Raw genomic sequence first — 14,522 nt, 5'->3', positions numbered from 1 at the left:
TATTCAAAGAAACAAAAGAATACTCAAAAGTTTCCTACTACTCAGTTTTCTTCCTTGAAGCAACCACTGTTATCATTTCTTCTGTACTGTTCTAAAGATACTCTCTTCCTCACACTCACATATGTTTACACATATGGAGAGAGATGCACACACGTATATACATATAGACATATACACAGATATGCACACAAATACACAGATACATTCTTTTTTTTCTTACACATATGGTAGCATACTATGTTCATTGCTTGTTAACTTGCCTTTTCAACGCTTAAAGTTTTTGTTGTACCAAATGAATAAGTTCTAGAGATCTGTTGTACAACATACTTACCTATAGTTAAAAATATGGTTTTCTACACCTATAAAATATGTTAAGAATTTAGATCTCATGTTAACTATTCTTATAGAAATACACACACACATATACACAAAATACAAGGAAATTTTTGGAGATGATGGATATGCTTAGTACCTTGGTGGTTATAATGACATCACAGGTGTATACATGTGTCCAAACTCATCAAGAGGTATTCATTAAATGTGTAAACTTTTTTTGTATATCAAATAAACTTCAATACAGCTAAAAACAATAACAGCAAAGATTGGAAGAAAACTATGGTAAACCAAGCACTTGTATTTTATGATCACTGAGGTATAAATGAGGCTTCTCAAATATGTTGGGGTCCTTGAGGAATAAATTAATGAAAGCATAACTGAAGATTGGGGGGAAAGAAACCAATAAAATTGGAGGCTCTTCCACAGATGTAGCAAATGAGTGTTTTAAGTTTTTTACAACTGCATAGTACTCTACTATGTTGTTACACCATTATTTTATAGTCCTCTGTATGTGGACAGTATATTTCTAATAGTTCACTTTAGAAATACAATGTTATTGTTCCCTGGCTGATGTGGCCCAGTGGATTGAGCACTGGCCTGCAAACCTAAAGGTTATTGGTTCAATTCCCAGTCAGGGCACATGCCTGGGTTGCAGGCCAGGTCCCCAATAGGGGGTGTGTGAGAGGCAACTAACTGATCTATGTATCTCTCACACATTAATGTTTCTCTCTCTTTCTCCCTACCTTCCCCCCTCTGTAAATAAATAAAAATCTTTAAAAAAAGATAACACCTGTTTGGATAATGTACTCTTAGTTTAGGATTATTTTTTTAAATATAATGTTACAATAAATAATTTTATATGTGTGTTTTTATACATATGTAGGATAAATTTCTAGATATTTAGAAAACATAGCATACTTACAAAGACATAGGATTTAAGAAAAACCAGTAAGAGATGATGCAGACATCCAAAACTAGCAACAATGGGCAGCCATTTGCATACCTAGTCCAAAAGGACAAGGAGATGAAACCATCACCAGAATCCAAAGGTAGTAAGTAGCTATGGAGAGGATCACCTGACAGGACTGTGACCTTCACTAATGGGATTTAGCCAGCATATGGCCACCCACCTAAGAGACAGCTTCTTGAACAAATACCCAATTTCATTCTCTTCATGTTCTTCAGTATCCTGCTGGCATTCTCCATTGGCTTTCAACCAGAAACCAACAGATAAGGGAACCCACTGATGTGGTCCACTTGGTTCTGCCTCAGACACAGAGCTAGGGGAAGAGTAGATCTAGCAGGATAAACAGAAAATATCCAGGTCAGTAGATCATATCAAATAGTCTTCCACAGAGTACTTAGACTATATCATTTTTACCCCTACTGTTAAATCTTTAGTATCTTTTTTGAGAGTACTGAAAAAGCCATCACCAAACCACTTTCTTTAAACTGGAGATTTCCTTAATATACTTAGTCACAAAACTGGGGTCTCATTTTTATAATAATGACCTGGAAACCCTTAAAATCATTCATCATTCATTGATTATCCTGAGCCTGACTCCATGAGCAGAAAAGACTGGCAAGTAGATTCACAAGCATGATTTAAAGCTTTTTGGCATTGAGCATCCTTAGGAGGAATTAGAACAATTTTACTAATCTTATCAAGCAACATCTAAGTATCTAATAGGAAGATAAAATTACCCTATATATACACAGTGTAATCCTATGTAACCATTGAAAATCATCATTTGGAGGTATATGGCTTGACTATCACAAAGAAAAACCAGGGAAGCCCTGGCTGGTATAGCTCAGTGGATTGAGCGCGGGCCTGCGAACCAGAGGATCGTGGTTCGATTCCCAGTCAGGGCACATGCCTGGGTTGTAGTCCAGTTCCCTGCCGGCCAACTCCCAGCAGGGGATGCACAAAAAGGCAACCATACATTGATGTTTCTGTCACTCTCTCCTTCCCCTCTAAAGATAAATAAATAAAATCTTTAAAAAAAAAAAAGAAAAACCAGGGAGATGGGAAAAGACTTTGAAAGATCAAGTAAAATGGGGCCTGGTCAAGTGTCTCAGTTGGTTAGAACATTGTTCTGAGAGGCCAAGGTTGCAGATTCCACCCCTGGTCAAGACACACAAGAATCAACCAAAGAATACACCAATAAGTGGAACAACAAATTGATGTCTGTCTGTCTGTCTGTCTCTCTCTCTCTCTGTCTGTCATTCAAATCACTAAATTAAAAAAGATCAAGTAAAATGAAATAGAAAAGAACAAAATTAGGTATATGTAAGAAAAACTACAGGGATCTAATTTATATATATTAGAGGAAATAGAATAGAAAAAATTCAAGGGTAATAGAAAAGTTCTTTTGAAATAAAAGAAGACATGAATCTAAAAGGTCAGGTTCTTTTATACAAGATGAATGTATTCAGGAAATACTGATAACGATTGACCCCAGATGTGTGGTAAATTTATCAGAATTCAAAGGTAAATAAAAGTTTATTTGGGGAGGGGTCCATTTATCAAAGTGCAAGTCACCAGGAAAGGGGAAAATCAGTCTTGCCTCAGATATCTCCACAGTAAAAATGAATACTGAAATACCATGAAACAACATTTACAACTTTCTCAGAGAAAGTCTATACCCAAAAACCTGATAGTAACCCAAGGATGACGTTCAAACATAAAAATACAAATGGATAGTTTCAAATATTTAATAACTGGAGAGAATATAGCACCTTTGAGCTTTTCTTTAAAAAGAACATAATCATAAAGCCAAAAGACAAACCAAAATAAAGAGCCCAAAAATAAAGCAGCCATGGAAGTAAAACAAGTAACAGTGTGACATCAGCATCATGGTAGAATGATAAGATTCCTCTGTTTCTCCCCTTAAATTTATAAGTCAGACAACTATAACTCAGCAGAGGATCACCTGCACAACAAACAAAAATACCTGAAAGAGCCACCCAATTTTGGATCATGTATCCAATGGTACATCCAAAGGTGTGCCTCTTGGGTGAATAGAGGAGGTGGGACAAGGATAATGGCTGCAGGTGCAGTTGGGTGCCTACTGTGACTCCAGCAAGCATGGTAGCCATGAAGAAGTCAGGCTGCAGCCCTCACACTATGGTCTGGAGTGAAAGAGGTTCAGAAATAGTGTTGCTCTAAGAAAAAGCATCTCCTTTCCTCCCTCCCCATCACAACAGACCCCAGTAGAGGCGCTGACAGCCGTTGCTGATGTGGGAAGAGCCACAAGACTGCAGACTTTCACCCCTTACACCACTCATTTTGGCAGAGCCCAGTAGGGGCAGTAAAGATGCTTCCAAAAACACGGCTACAGCCCTGGCTGGTGTAGCTCAGTGGATTGAGCGGGGGCCTGTGAACCAGACGATCGCAGTTCAATTCCCAGTCAGGGCACATGCCTGGGTTGCAGGCCAATTCCCGGCAGGGGCCAGTTCCCAGCAGGGGATGCACGAGAAGCAATCATACATTGATGTTTCTCTTCTTCTCTCCTTCCCTTCCACTCTAAAGATACATAAATAAAATATTAAAAAAAAAAAACCCACGGCTACACCAGGGACCCAAACAGGAAATAGCACTGGGAGCTCTCAAAACCAGTTCTCCATTACCTACTATATGATCCCCACCACAGTGGTGGTGTCCCATAACCCAGGAGAGCCAGTCACAGGGGACACCCATTATTCCAGTGCATACATGGCATTTTCTGTAAATGAAACAATGCCACTGTGATCCCAGAGGCACATACAGTACAGGTAACAGAAAACAAAAACTTGTGCTATAATACCATCTAATGGAGAAAAACAAAAGTACCCTGACTATCAACCTGCTGTATTGTTGGGAGCAAAACAGTATCTAAACAAGAAATAGCTAAATAGCTCAAATGTGTGTCAGAGAAACAATTCATCAAATACCATGAACAACCAACATAACATAGGAGCATTGAGAGAAAACGAAAAGTCTCTAAAAACCAAACTCAGAGTCATGGAAGATTGTCACTTAAATGGTATCAAATTTAAGATTGTAGTTGTGAAGAAACTCAGTTAAATACAAGAGAACTCAGAAAGGCAGTTCAATGAACTCACAAATAAAATTAATGAACATAAGGATAACTTTATTTATCAAAGAGATTGAAACTATCAAAAAAATCTGGAGCTGAAGAACTTAATAAATGAGATGAGGAATGCATTACAAAGCACTGGAAATACAGCCAGCCAAATAGAGGAGAGAATTAGCATGCTCAAAGACAGAAACCTAGAAAAGACCCAGGAGGAAGAAGAGTTTTTTCAAATGAGAGAACTATCTGACTTCGTTAGAAAGAGGAATGTAGGGATAATGGCTATACCAGTAGAAGAGGGAGAAGGGAACACAGAACCTACTCAAAGAAATAATGGAGAATTTTCCAAGTCTATAGAAAGAACTGGGCTTTAAAATAAAGGGAGCTAACAAAACAACTAATTATATCAACACAGAAAAATCTTCTACAAGACACATTTATTCAAATTGTAAAAAATTAATGACAAAAAATTCGCAAGGCAACCAAAGGAAACCCCATTAGAGTATCATGAGATATTTCAATGGAAACATTACAAATCAGGAGAGAGTGGAAAGAAATATTGAGTGGAACTATCAGCCAAGGATAATATAGCCAGCAAAGTTCTCCTTTAGCTATGAAAAAAATAAAGACTTTCCAAGAGAAACAAAAGCTGAGAGACATTACTGCAAGACCTGCTTTACAAAAAATGTTGTAAGGAGATCTACTTTTTTGGCTTTCAGCTCAGAAGAAGAGTAGGTGCAGCTTTCTTCAGCTGTCCCCAATCCAGGTTCATCCAACACTCGCGGCCTCCACCATGCTAGTGAAATTCAACCCCAACAAGATCAAAGTTGCATACCTGAGGTACACTGGTGGGTGTGCTATGTCTGCCCTGGCCCCCCAAATTGGCTCCCTGGGCATGTCTCCAAAGAAGGTTGCCAAAGCAACAGGTAATTGGAAGGGTCTGAGGATTACAGTGAAATTGACCGTTCAAAACAGACAGGCCCAGACTGAGCTAGTGCCTTCTGCCTCTGCCCTCATCATCAAAGCCCTCAAAGAACCACCATGAGACAGAAAGAAGAAGAAAAAAAACATTAAGCACAGTAGAAATATCACTTTTGATAAGATTGTCGACATTGTCCGACAGATGCAGCACCAATCTTTAGCTAGAGAACTCTCTGGAACTATTAAAGAGATCCTGGGGACTTCCCAATCTTTGGGCCACAACGCTAATGGCTGCCAAACTCATGACATCATAGATAACATCAACAGTGATGCAGTGGAATCTCTGGCTACTTAAGAACTACAAAGGAAAATATTTCAATTAAAGATCATTTGACAACCAGAGGGGAGGGGAAGAGACGGAAGGAAAGAAGAGGAAAGGAGAAAAAAAGGAAGGAGCTCTACTACCAGAAACCAAAAGAAAAAAGTATACAAAACTCTGAGTAAGATTACTAACAGAAGTAGGAAATTGCAACTCTACTTCAGCATAAGATATTACACACTTAATTAAAACAAAGATTAAAGGGAGAAGGCACATTTAAAAATAACTAACTTCCCTGGCTGGTGTGGCTCAGTGGATTGAGCATGGGCTGTGAACCAAAGGGTTTGATTCCCAGTCAGGGCACATGCCTGGGTTGTAGGCCAGGCCCCCAGTAGGAGGCACGTGAGAGGCAACCACACATTGCTGTTTCTCTCCCTCCCTCTCCTTCCCTACCCCTGTCTCTTAAAAATAAATAAATAAAATCTTTAAAACAAAAAAGAATTCAGGCTTTAAAAAAATAACTAACTACTGGTAATGCACAACATAAAAAGAGATAGCTTATAAAATAAAATCACAGAAAGAGGAGGAAAGGACTGAATGTGTACAAGTGAATGAAGATAGGGTGCAATCAGAAGAAAAAGGACTATTGTATATATGAGACATTTTACACAAGTCTAATGATAAACACAAAACAAGAATCCAGAGCTAAGATATGAAACCTGGAAAAAAAAGAGAAAGAGGAAACAGAGGGAAAAAATCATGGAAAACCACCATAATAATAGCAGACATGATCACAAGGGAAAAGAAACAGTGGAGACACAGAGCAACCAGAAAAAAAGGATACAAATGGATGTAGTTAGTCTTCATAGATACATGTGTATATTATATATTTATACATATATAAATATGTATATCTAAATGTATAGAGACTGAACTCACCAATCATGAGGCACAGAATAGCAGGATGGATTAAAAAACAGGACGTAACTGTATGTTGCCTGCAGGAGACTCCTCTCAGCTCAAAGACAAACACAAGCTCAGAGTGAAGAAGTGGAAAATGATACTACAAGGGAGCAGTATCCAGAAAATGCAGGTATATATAAAGCAATAACAGACCTAAAGGAGAAACTGACAAAATACAATGATGGTAATGTACAGAATACTTCACTTGCAGCAGTGAATGGATCATCCATGCAGGAAGTCAATAAGAAACTGTAAACATTAGACCAAATGGTCTATTTATAGACCTTCCTTGCTACTTATTAGAACCTTTCATTTTGAAATGACAGAATATACATCCTTCTCATGTGCACATGGGATATCCTTGAGGATAGACCACATTCTAGGGCACAAAACTAGTCTCAATAAATTTAAGAAGATTGAAATCATACCACATATATGTTCTGACCACAGTGGTAACTAAAGAAGAAAGTTGGAAAAACAACAAATATATGTAGATTAAACAGCATGCTACTATTGGATCAAAGAAGAAATAAAAGATCAAAAGATACATATAGACAAATCAAAATATGACATATCAAAATTAGGGGTACAGTAAAAGCAGTACTAAGAGGGAAATTTATAGAATTATGGGCCTAACTCAAGAAATAAGAAAAATGCAAAATGAAGAACCTGACATTACACCTTTAAAGAACTAGAAAAGGAAAAACAAAACCCAAGGGCAGTAGAAAGAAGGGAATAAAAATCAGAATAGAAATAAATAAAATAGAGAACAAAAAGGCAATAGAAAAAAATTAATGAAACAAAGAGCTTGTTCTTTGAAAAGATAAATAAAATTGACAGACCTCTGGCTAGACTCACTAAGGAGAAACAAGAAAAGACTCAAATAAAAATAGAAATGAAAGAGGAAAAGTTAGAATGGACACCATGGAAATACAAAGAATTATACCAGAATCTATGAAAAATTATATTTCATGAAATTCAATAGCCTAGAATAGAAAAATTCTTAGAAGTATACAACCTTCCTAGAGTGAATCATGAAAAGGAGGAAAACCTAAATAGACCCATCACTAGTAAGGAATTTGAAACAATATTCAAAAACCTGCCAATAAACAAAAGTTCAGGACTAGGTGGCTTCACTGGTAAAGTCTACCAAACATTTTTAAAAGCTTTAATACTAATCCTTATCAACTCTTCCAAAAAATTAAAGAAGAGGAAATACTTCCTAACTCATATTATAAAGTTAACATTACCCTGATTCCAGAACCTGGCAAAGACAATGTACAGGAAAAAAATTACAGGCCAATACCTCTGAGATGCAAAATACTAACAAACTGAATACGGCAACATATTAAAATGATCATACATCACATTCAAGGTGGTTCATTTCAGAGATGGAAGGATGGTTCAACATCCATAAATTGATCAATGTGATACATCATATTAAAAAATAAAAGAAAATCATATCATATCAATACATGCAGAAAAAATTGACAAGATACAATATCCTTTTGTGATAAAAATCATACTCAGTGAGGGAAAAGTAAAGTTTTTCCTTTAAGATCAGAAGCAAGACAAGGATGCCCATTCTCACCACTATTATTCAACACAGTACTGGAAGTCCTAGCCAGAGTAATTAGGCAAGAAAAAGAAATAGAAGGCACCCAAACTGAGAATGAAGTAAAACTGTTACTATTTACAGATGACATGTTTCTAGATATGGAAAACACTAAAGACCCCACTGAAAAAGCTTTTAGAAACAATCAATACAGTAAAGTTGCAGGATAGAAAACCATTATACAAAAATTTGTTGCAGAAAGAGAAATGAAGAAAATTCTATTGCAGTCATGACAAAAAGAATAAAATACCTACGGATGAACTTAACAAAGGGTGCAAAGGACCTGTACACTGAAAACTATAAGACATTGTCGAAAGAAATTAAAGACATAAAGAAATGTCTTTTTTTCCATAAACATGGAAAGCTATTCCATGTTTATAGATCAGAATTAACATTGGTACACAGATATAACGTAATTCCTATCAAAATCCCAATGGCATTTTTCACAGAATAAAACATAAAAACCCTCAAATTTGTATAGAATCACAAAAGACCCTGAATAACCAATGCAGTCCAGAGAAAAAAGAACAAAGCTAGAGGTTCCCTGGTGTCATTATACTACAAAGTTACAGCAATCAGAACAGTATGGTATTGGCAGAAAAACAGACACAGACACCAATGGAACATAACTGAGAGCCTAGAAATAAACCTTCGCATATACGGGCAACTAATTTCAACAAAGGAGCCAAAAACATACAATGGAAAAGGAAGGTCTCTTGTAATAACTGTGTTGGGAAAACTAGAAAGCCACATGCAGCAGAATGAAATTAGACTACTCTCTGACACCATACACAAAAAATTAACTAAAAATGGATTAGAGACTTAAACCTGAAACAATAAAATGTATAGAGGAAAACATAGGTTCAAATATATGGGCCTTGGTCTCAGAGGCATTTATGTGAATCTAACCCAAAAGGCAAAGGAAGTAAAAGCAAAAACAAATGAATGAGACTACATCAAACTTAAAAGCTTCTGCTCAGCAATAGAAACCATTGACAAAACAAAAAGGCAACCAACAAAATGAGAGAAGATATTTGCAAATGATACCAATGATAAAGGGCTAATATCCAAAGTATATAAAAAACTTGTACAACTTAACAACAATCAAAATCCAGTTAGAAAAATGGGCAGAGAAACTGAGTAGGCCCTTCTCCAAAAAGACATACCTATCACCAACAGATACAAGAAAAAATGCTTAACATCACTATTTACAAGGGAAAGTAAATCAAAACCACAATAAGATACCACCACACACCTCCTAGAATGGCTATTATTTATAAGACAAGAAATAATAAGTATTGGAGAGGATATGGAAAAAAGGGAACCCTATGCACACTGCTGGTGGGAATGTAGGTTGCCGTGGCCACCACAGAACTATGGAAGTTCCTCAGAAAATTAAGAATAGAGCTACCATATGACCCAGTGATCCCTCTTCTGGGTTTATCTATCCCCCTAAAAATCAAAAATACTTATTTGAAAAGATATATGTACCCCAGTATTCACCGAAGCATTATTTACAATAGCCGGGACATGGAAACAACCTAAGCACCCATTGTCAGATGACTGGATAAAGAAGATGTGGTACATATATACAATGGAATTCTACTTAATCATAAAAAAGATAAGTTGCCAGTTGCAACACCAGGGATGGACCTTGAGAGTATTATATCAAGTGAAATAAGTCGGACAAAAAAGGATAAGAACCACATGATTTCACTCATGTGGGATATAAAACAAAAGCCACAAATGAACAAATAAAACAGACAACAGAATGGTGGTTACCAGAGGGAAAAGGATTAGTGGGAGACTTCCAGCCAAGATGGAGGCATAGGTACACACAATGTGCCTCCTTGCACAACCAAAATAAGGACAACAAAAATTTAGAAACAAAAAAACAACCAGAACTGACAAAAAGTTGAACTGTATGGACAACCAAGGAGTTAAAATAGATACATTCATCCAGACCAGTAAGCGGGGTGGAGAGGGCTTACGGCAAAAAACGTGGTGGCTGGCGGACCCCAGGCATTGCAAGGCAGCAGCGGGTGGACCCTGGGCATAGGGTGGCAGTGGGAAGACACAGCGAGGCACACAAGGCGGATAGCTGACCAGGGGTCACACATTTGTGCGCAGATAAACCAGGTAAAACTGGGGAGCAAGACAGACCATGCAACATAGGGCTCCAGCTTGCGGAAATAAAGCCTCAAAACACTGACTAAAAACACCTGTGAGGGTTGAGGTACCGGAAGAGACTCCCAGCCTCAGAAGAGAGTTTGTTGTAGTGACCCACAGGGTCCTAGGATGTACACAAGCCCACCTACCTGGGAATCAGCACCAGAAGAGCCCAGTTCACTTGGGGGAAGCTGCAGAAGGGACTGAAATCCAAACGAGAGTGGAGCAAGCAACATTCTTCTTTCTCAGACCTCTGCTTCACATACAGCACCACAACCCAGCAACTGGGTTGGCCTGCCCTGGTGAACACTTAAGGCTCTGCCCCTCATACATAACAGGTGCGTCAAGACAAAAAATGGCCTAAACAGAAGAACAGGTCAAAGCTCCTGAACAAATACAACTAGGCGAAGAAGAGATAGCCAACCCATCAGATGCACAGTTCAAAGCAATGGTGATCAGGATGCTCACAGAATTGGTTGAATTTGCTTGTAAATTAGATGAAAAAATGAGGGCTATGCTAAGTAAAATAAAGGAAAAGGTACAGGGAACCAATAGTGATGGGAAGGAAACTGGGACTCAGATCAGTGGTATGAACCGGAAGGAAGAAAGAAACAACGGAACAGAAATCAATGAAGAAACAAGAATTCAAAAAGATGAGTAAAGGCTTAGGAATCTCCAGGACATCTTTAAACGTTCTAGGAATCATGGCGGTACCAGAAGGAGAAGGGGAAGAGCAACAAGTGGAAAACTTATTTGGACAAATAATAAAGGGAACTTTTCCAGTCTGGCAAAGGAAATAGACTTCCAGGAAGTCCAGGAAGCTCAGAGAGTCCCAAAGAAATTGGACCCAAGGAGGAACACACCATGGCACATCATCATTACATTACCCAAGATGAAAATGAAGGAGAGAGTCCTAGAAGCAGCAAGAGCTAAGGGGACAGTCACCTACAAAGGAGTTCCCATTCAGACTGTCAGCTGATTTCTCAAAAGAGACCTTACAGGCAAGAAGGGACTGGAAAGAAGTATTCCAAGTCATGAAATCCAAAGACCTACACCCAAGATTGCTCTGTCCAGCAAAGCTTTCATTTAGAATGGAAGGGCAGATAAAGTGCTTCTCAAATAAGGTCAAGTTCAAGGAGTTCATCATCACCAAGCCCTTATTATATGAATTGTTAATGGGACTTAGCTAAGAAAAAGAAGATAAAACATATGAACAGTGAAAGGACAGCAAATTCACATTTATTAACAACCACATCTAAAACAGAAGCAAACTAAGCAAACTAGAACAGGAACAGAACCAAAGAAACAGAGATTGAATGGAGGGTTATCAGTGGGAGAGGGAGAGAGGGGGGAAAGGGTACAGAGAACAAGTAGCATAGATGGTAGATAGAAAATAGACAGGGGAGGTTAAGAATAGTGTAGGAAATGTAGAAGCCAAAGAACTTATATGTCTGACCCATGGACATAAATTAAAGGGGGGGAATGTGGATGGGAGGGGGTGTGCAGAGGGTGGAGGGGAGTAAAGGGGAAATGGGACAGCTGTAATAGCATAATCAATAAAAATATTTTTTAAAAAAGAAGTTTTCACTCTCTAAAATATTCTAAGTATTTTATGACTCTAAGTATTCTATCTAATTCAATCAGGAAAAAAACTGTACACAGAAAAAAAATACATAGACCACAGAGCATAAACTAAAAGTGACAGAACTAAGGCAAATATTTTTAGCTCAGTGAATATAAATGGAATCAACTCACTTTTTAAAAGAAAAGGCTTCAATTGTGAAATGACAGCAAAGGTCAAATAAAAAAAGAATGAATACCCCCCAAAAGCCCTGAAAACATCAGATTTTTAAAGCAAAAACTCTAAAAGAAAAAAAAGGAGAAATTAAAACCTATTATTTGCAGCCATAATAAAATACTCCCTAAAAATAAATAAAATAGCTTTGTCCATAGACCATTTTCAAATACATTAAGCCACAAACAAAACTTTAGTGGACTTAATAAAAAGTAATAATAATAATACAGATCAGCTTCTCATTTCAGGTTGGTAGACTGAAAGCTAACTGTAGTTTTCAATCTCTACACCATAAATACTTAAAAAAAGAAAAAACAACAAAACACCACTCATAGTAAGAAGAGAAAGTTTCAATGTAATAAAAGAAAGTAGCCCTGGCTGGTGTAGCTCAGTGGACCTAGTGTGGGCTGTGAACCAAAAGGTCACCAGTTTGATTCCCAGTCAGGGCACATGCCTGGGTTTCGAGCCAGGTCCCCAGTGGGGGCCATGTGAGAGGCAACCATACATTGATGTTTCTGTCCCTCTCTTTCTCCCTCCCTTCCCCTCTGTCTAAACATAAATAATAAATAAAATCTTTTAAAAAAAAAGAAAGTAGATGGGGTCAGATTGAAGAGGGAGCCAGAGCTCATGTTTTCTGACGAGGATGCAGAAGATAATTGCTACACATAAAGAGAACAGCATTTAAGGATGATCTATACCTGAATTTGACTGAAACCAAGGGCAAGAGGGAGATCAGAAGAAGCGCCCAGGTAGGCCAAATCCTATACAGTCATGTGTCTCTTAACAATGGGGATACATTCAGGGAACTTCATCCTCAGGGGATTTCATGCTTGTGCAAACATAGACTGTATTTACACAAAATCAGACAATACAGCTAGCCTACACACCTAGTGTGTATGGTGTAGCCCATTGCTCCCAGGCTACAAGACTATTACTGTACTGAATACTGTAAGCAATTATAACACAATGATAATTATTTTTATATCTAAACAAAAATTACCACAAAAATATGGTATAAAAGATAAAGTGTTTGTGCACACATGCACTGGGGACACTGGGGGAGCAGGGAGAAGGCTGTGGAGGGAGGTACCATCTGAGAGGAGACATCAGGAAGAGGGAGGGAACAAAAAAGGAGTGAGAAATAGAGAGCACACAGGGAGAGAGCCAGAAAGCTTTAGCTTGACGTGAGAAATAATTAAAGGAAGGTGGGGATGAGATGAAGGTGGTGGGGAGAAAGGGAAAACGGGGCCTGAAAAGAAAGAAAAAATCTAAACAAAGGGCAAGGAGTTTGAGAGAGAAGGGCACGTGAGTGTTAGCCAGGGGTGAGAATGGAGGGAGTTCACTCTTGCTCTCTTGCCACCTCCATCTGCAGCCAAGGGTAGGCACATACTGAGCCTCTTCTACTTAAGCCCTCCGAAGCTAGCAGTCAATTCAACACCAGTAGTCAAGTCCAGCCTTGTCTTTCAACATCAAATTTTCTGCTTATAGTCCACTATAATTTTAGGGGACCACCGTCATATATGCAGTCCTTTGTTGACCAAAGCTCAAAACTCGTTAAATGGCATATGACTGCATATCCCATCCTACTTCTAAAGGAAAGGCCAAAGCCATGTGTGTGAGATCTTGGAGCAGAAAAGGCACAGCCACTGAAACGTGGCATAAGCAGCATGGCCCACCCCTACCCTGTTCTCACTGAAAACACTAGCAACCCTACATTGCCCCCTCATAAGCAGCCAGGGCAAACAGAGGCAGCAGTCTATTCTCAACTACACAGAACAGTAGACAAATATCAAACAGTTGACAAATACCAATAAAATATCAAATGCAAGAACTTTTACCCTTGAAAGAAGAATCACTATAGCAACAGAACAAGACATCAAAATGAATATGTTTACTGTTTTTAGAGAGATAGAGAATATTGCACTGTTGAGGCAACACTGGCCACTTTCTCGGAAATGAAAATTTAAATGATAGAACACATGGGGCTGAATATTAGGATGAACACAGCTGAGAAGCTTTTTATTTGGGATGGTAATTGTGGTTCTGTGGTAAGAAATCCTTATAGAAACCAGTAGAAATAATAGCCAGATAAGTCCCAGAACTTTTGTCTGTTTAAACAAATGAAAATATATGCAGAAACAGGAGTCAGCTAATTTTTTTCTGGCCAGGTAGCAAATATTTTAGGCTTTGCAGGTCCCCGTGACAACTGCTTAGTTAGCTCTGCCATTGTAGTGTGAAAGCAGCCATAGATAATACGTAAGCAAAAGAATATGGCCATGTCCCGATAAAATTTTAATCATAGAGATATTACCTTCATATCACTTTCAC

General features: G+C 38.1%; 1 protein-coding gene and 1 pseudogene across 2 annotated transcripts in view; both read left to right on the top strand.

Annotated features, from left to right (window-relative positions):
* PPP2R3A (protein phosphatase 2 regulatory subunit B''alpha) overlaps positions 1–14,522 on the top strand; it is a 158,531-nt gene that overhangs the window by 124,208 nt on the left and 19,801 nt on the right. The window lies entirely within an intron of this gene.
* On the top strand, positions 3,907–5,744 carry LOC118997547 (60S ribosomal protein L12-like; annotated as a pseudogene).

This window comes from Sturnira hondurensis, unplaced genomic scaffold (genome assembly GCF_014824575.4).
Source record: "Sturnira hondurensis isolate 20B ecotype Veracruz unplaced genomic scaffold, ASM1482457v3 Scaffold0013299, whole genome shotgun sequence".
NCBI classification, from domain to species: Eukaryota; Metazoa; Chordata; class Mammalia; order Chiroptera; family Phyllostomidae; genus Sturnira; species Sturnira hondurensis.
This window is presented reverse-complemented; position numbering and strand designations above follow the sequence as displayed.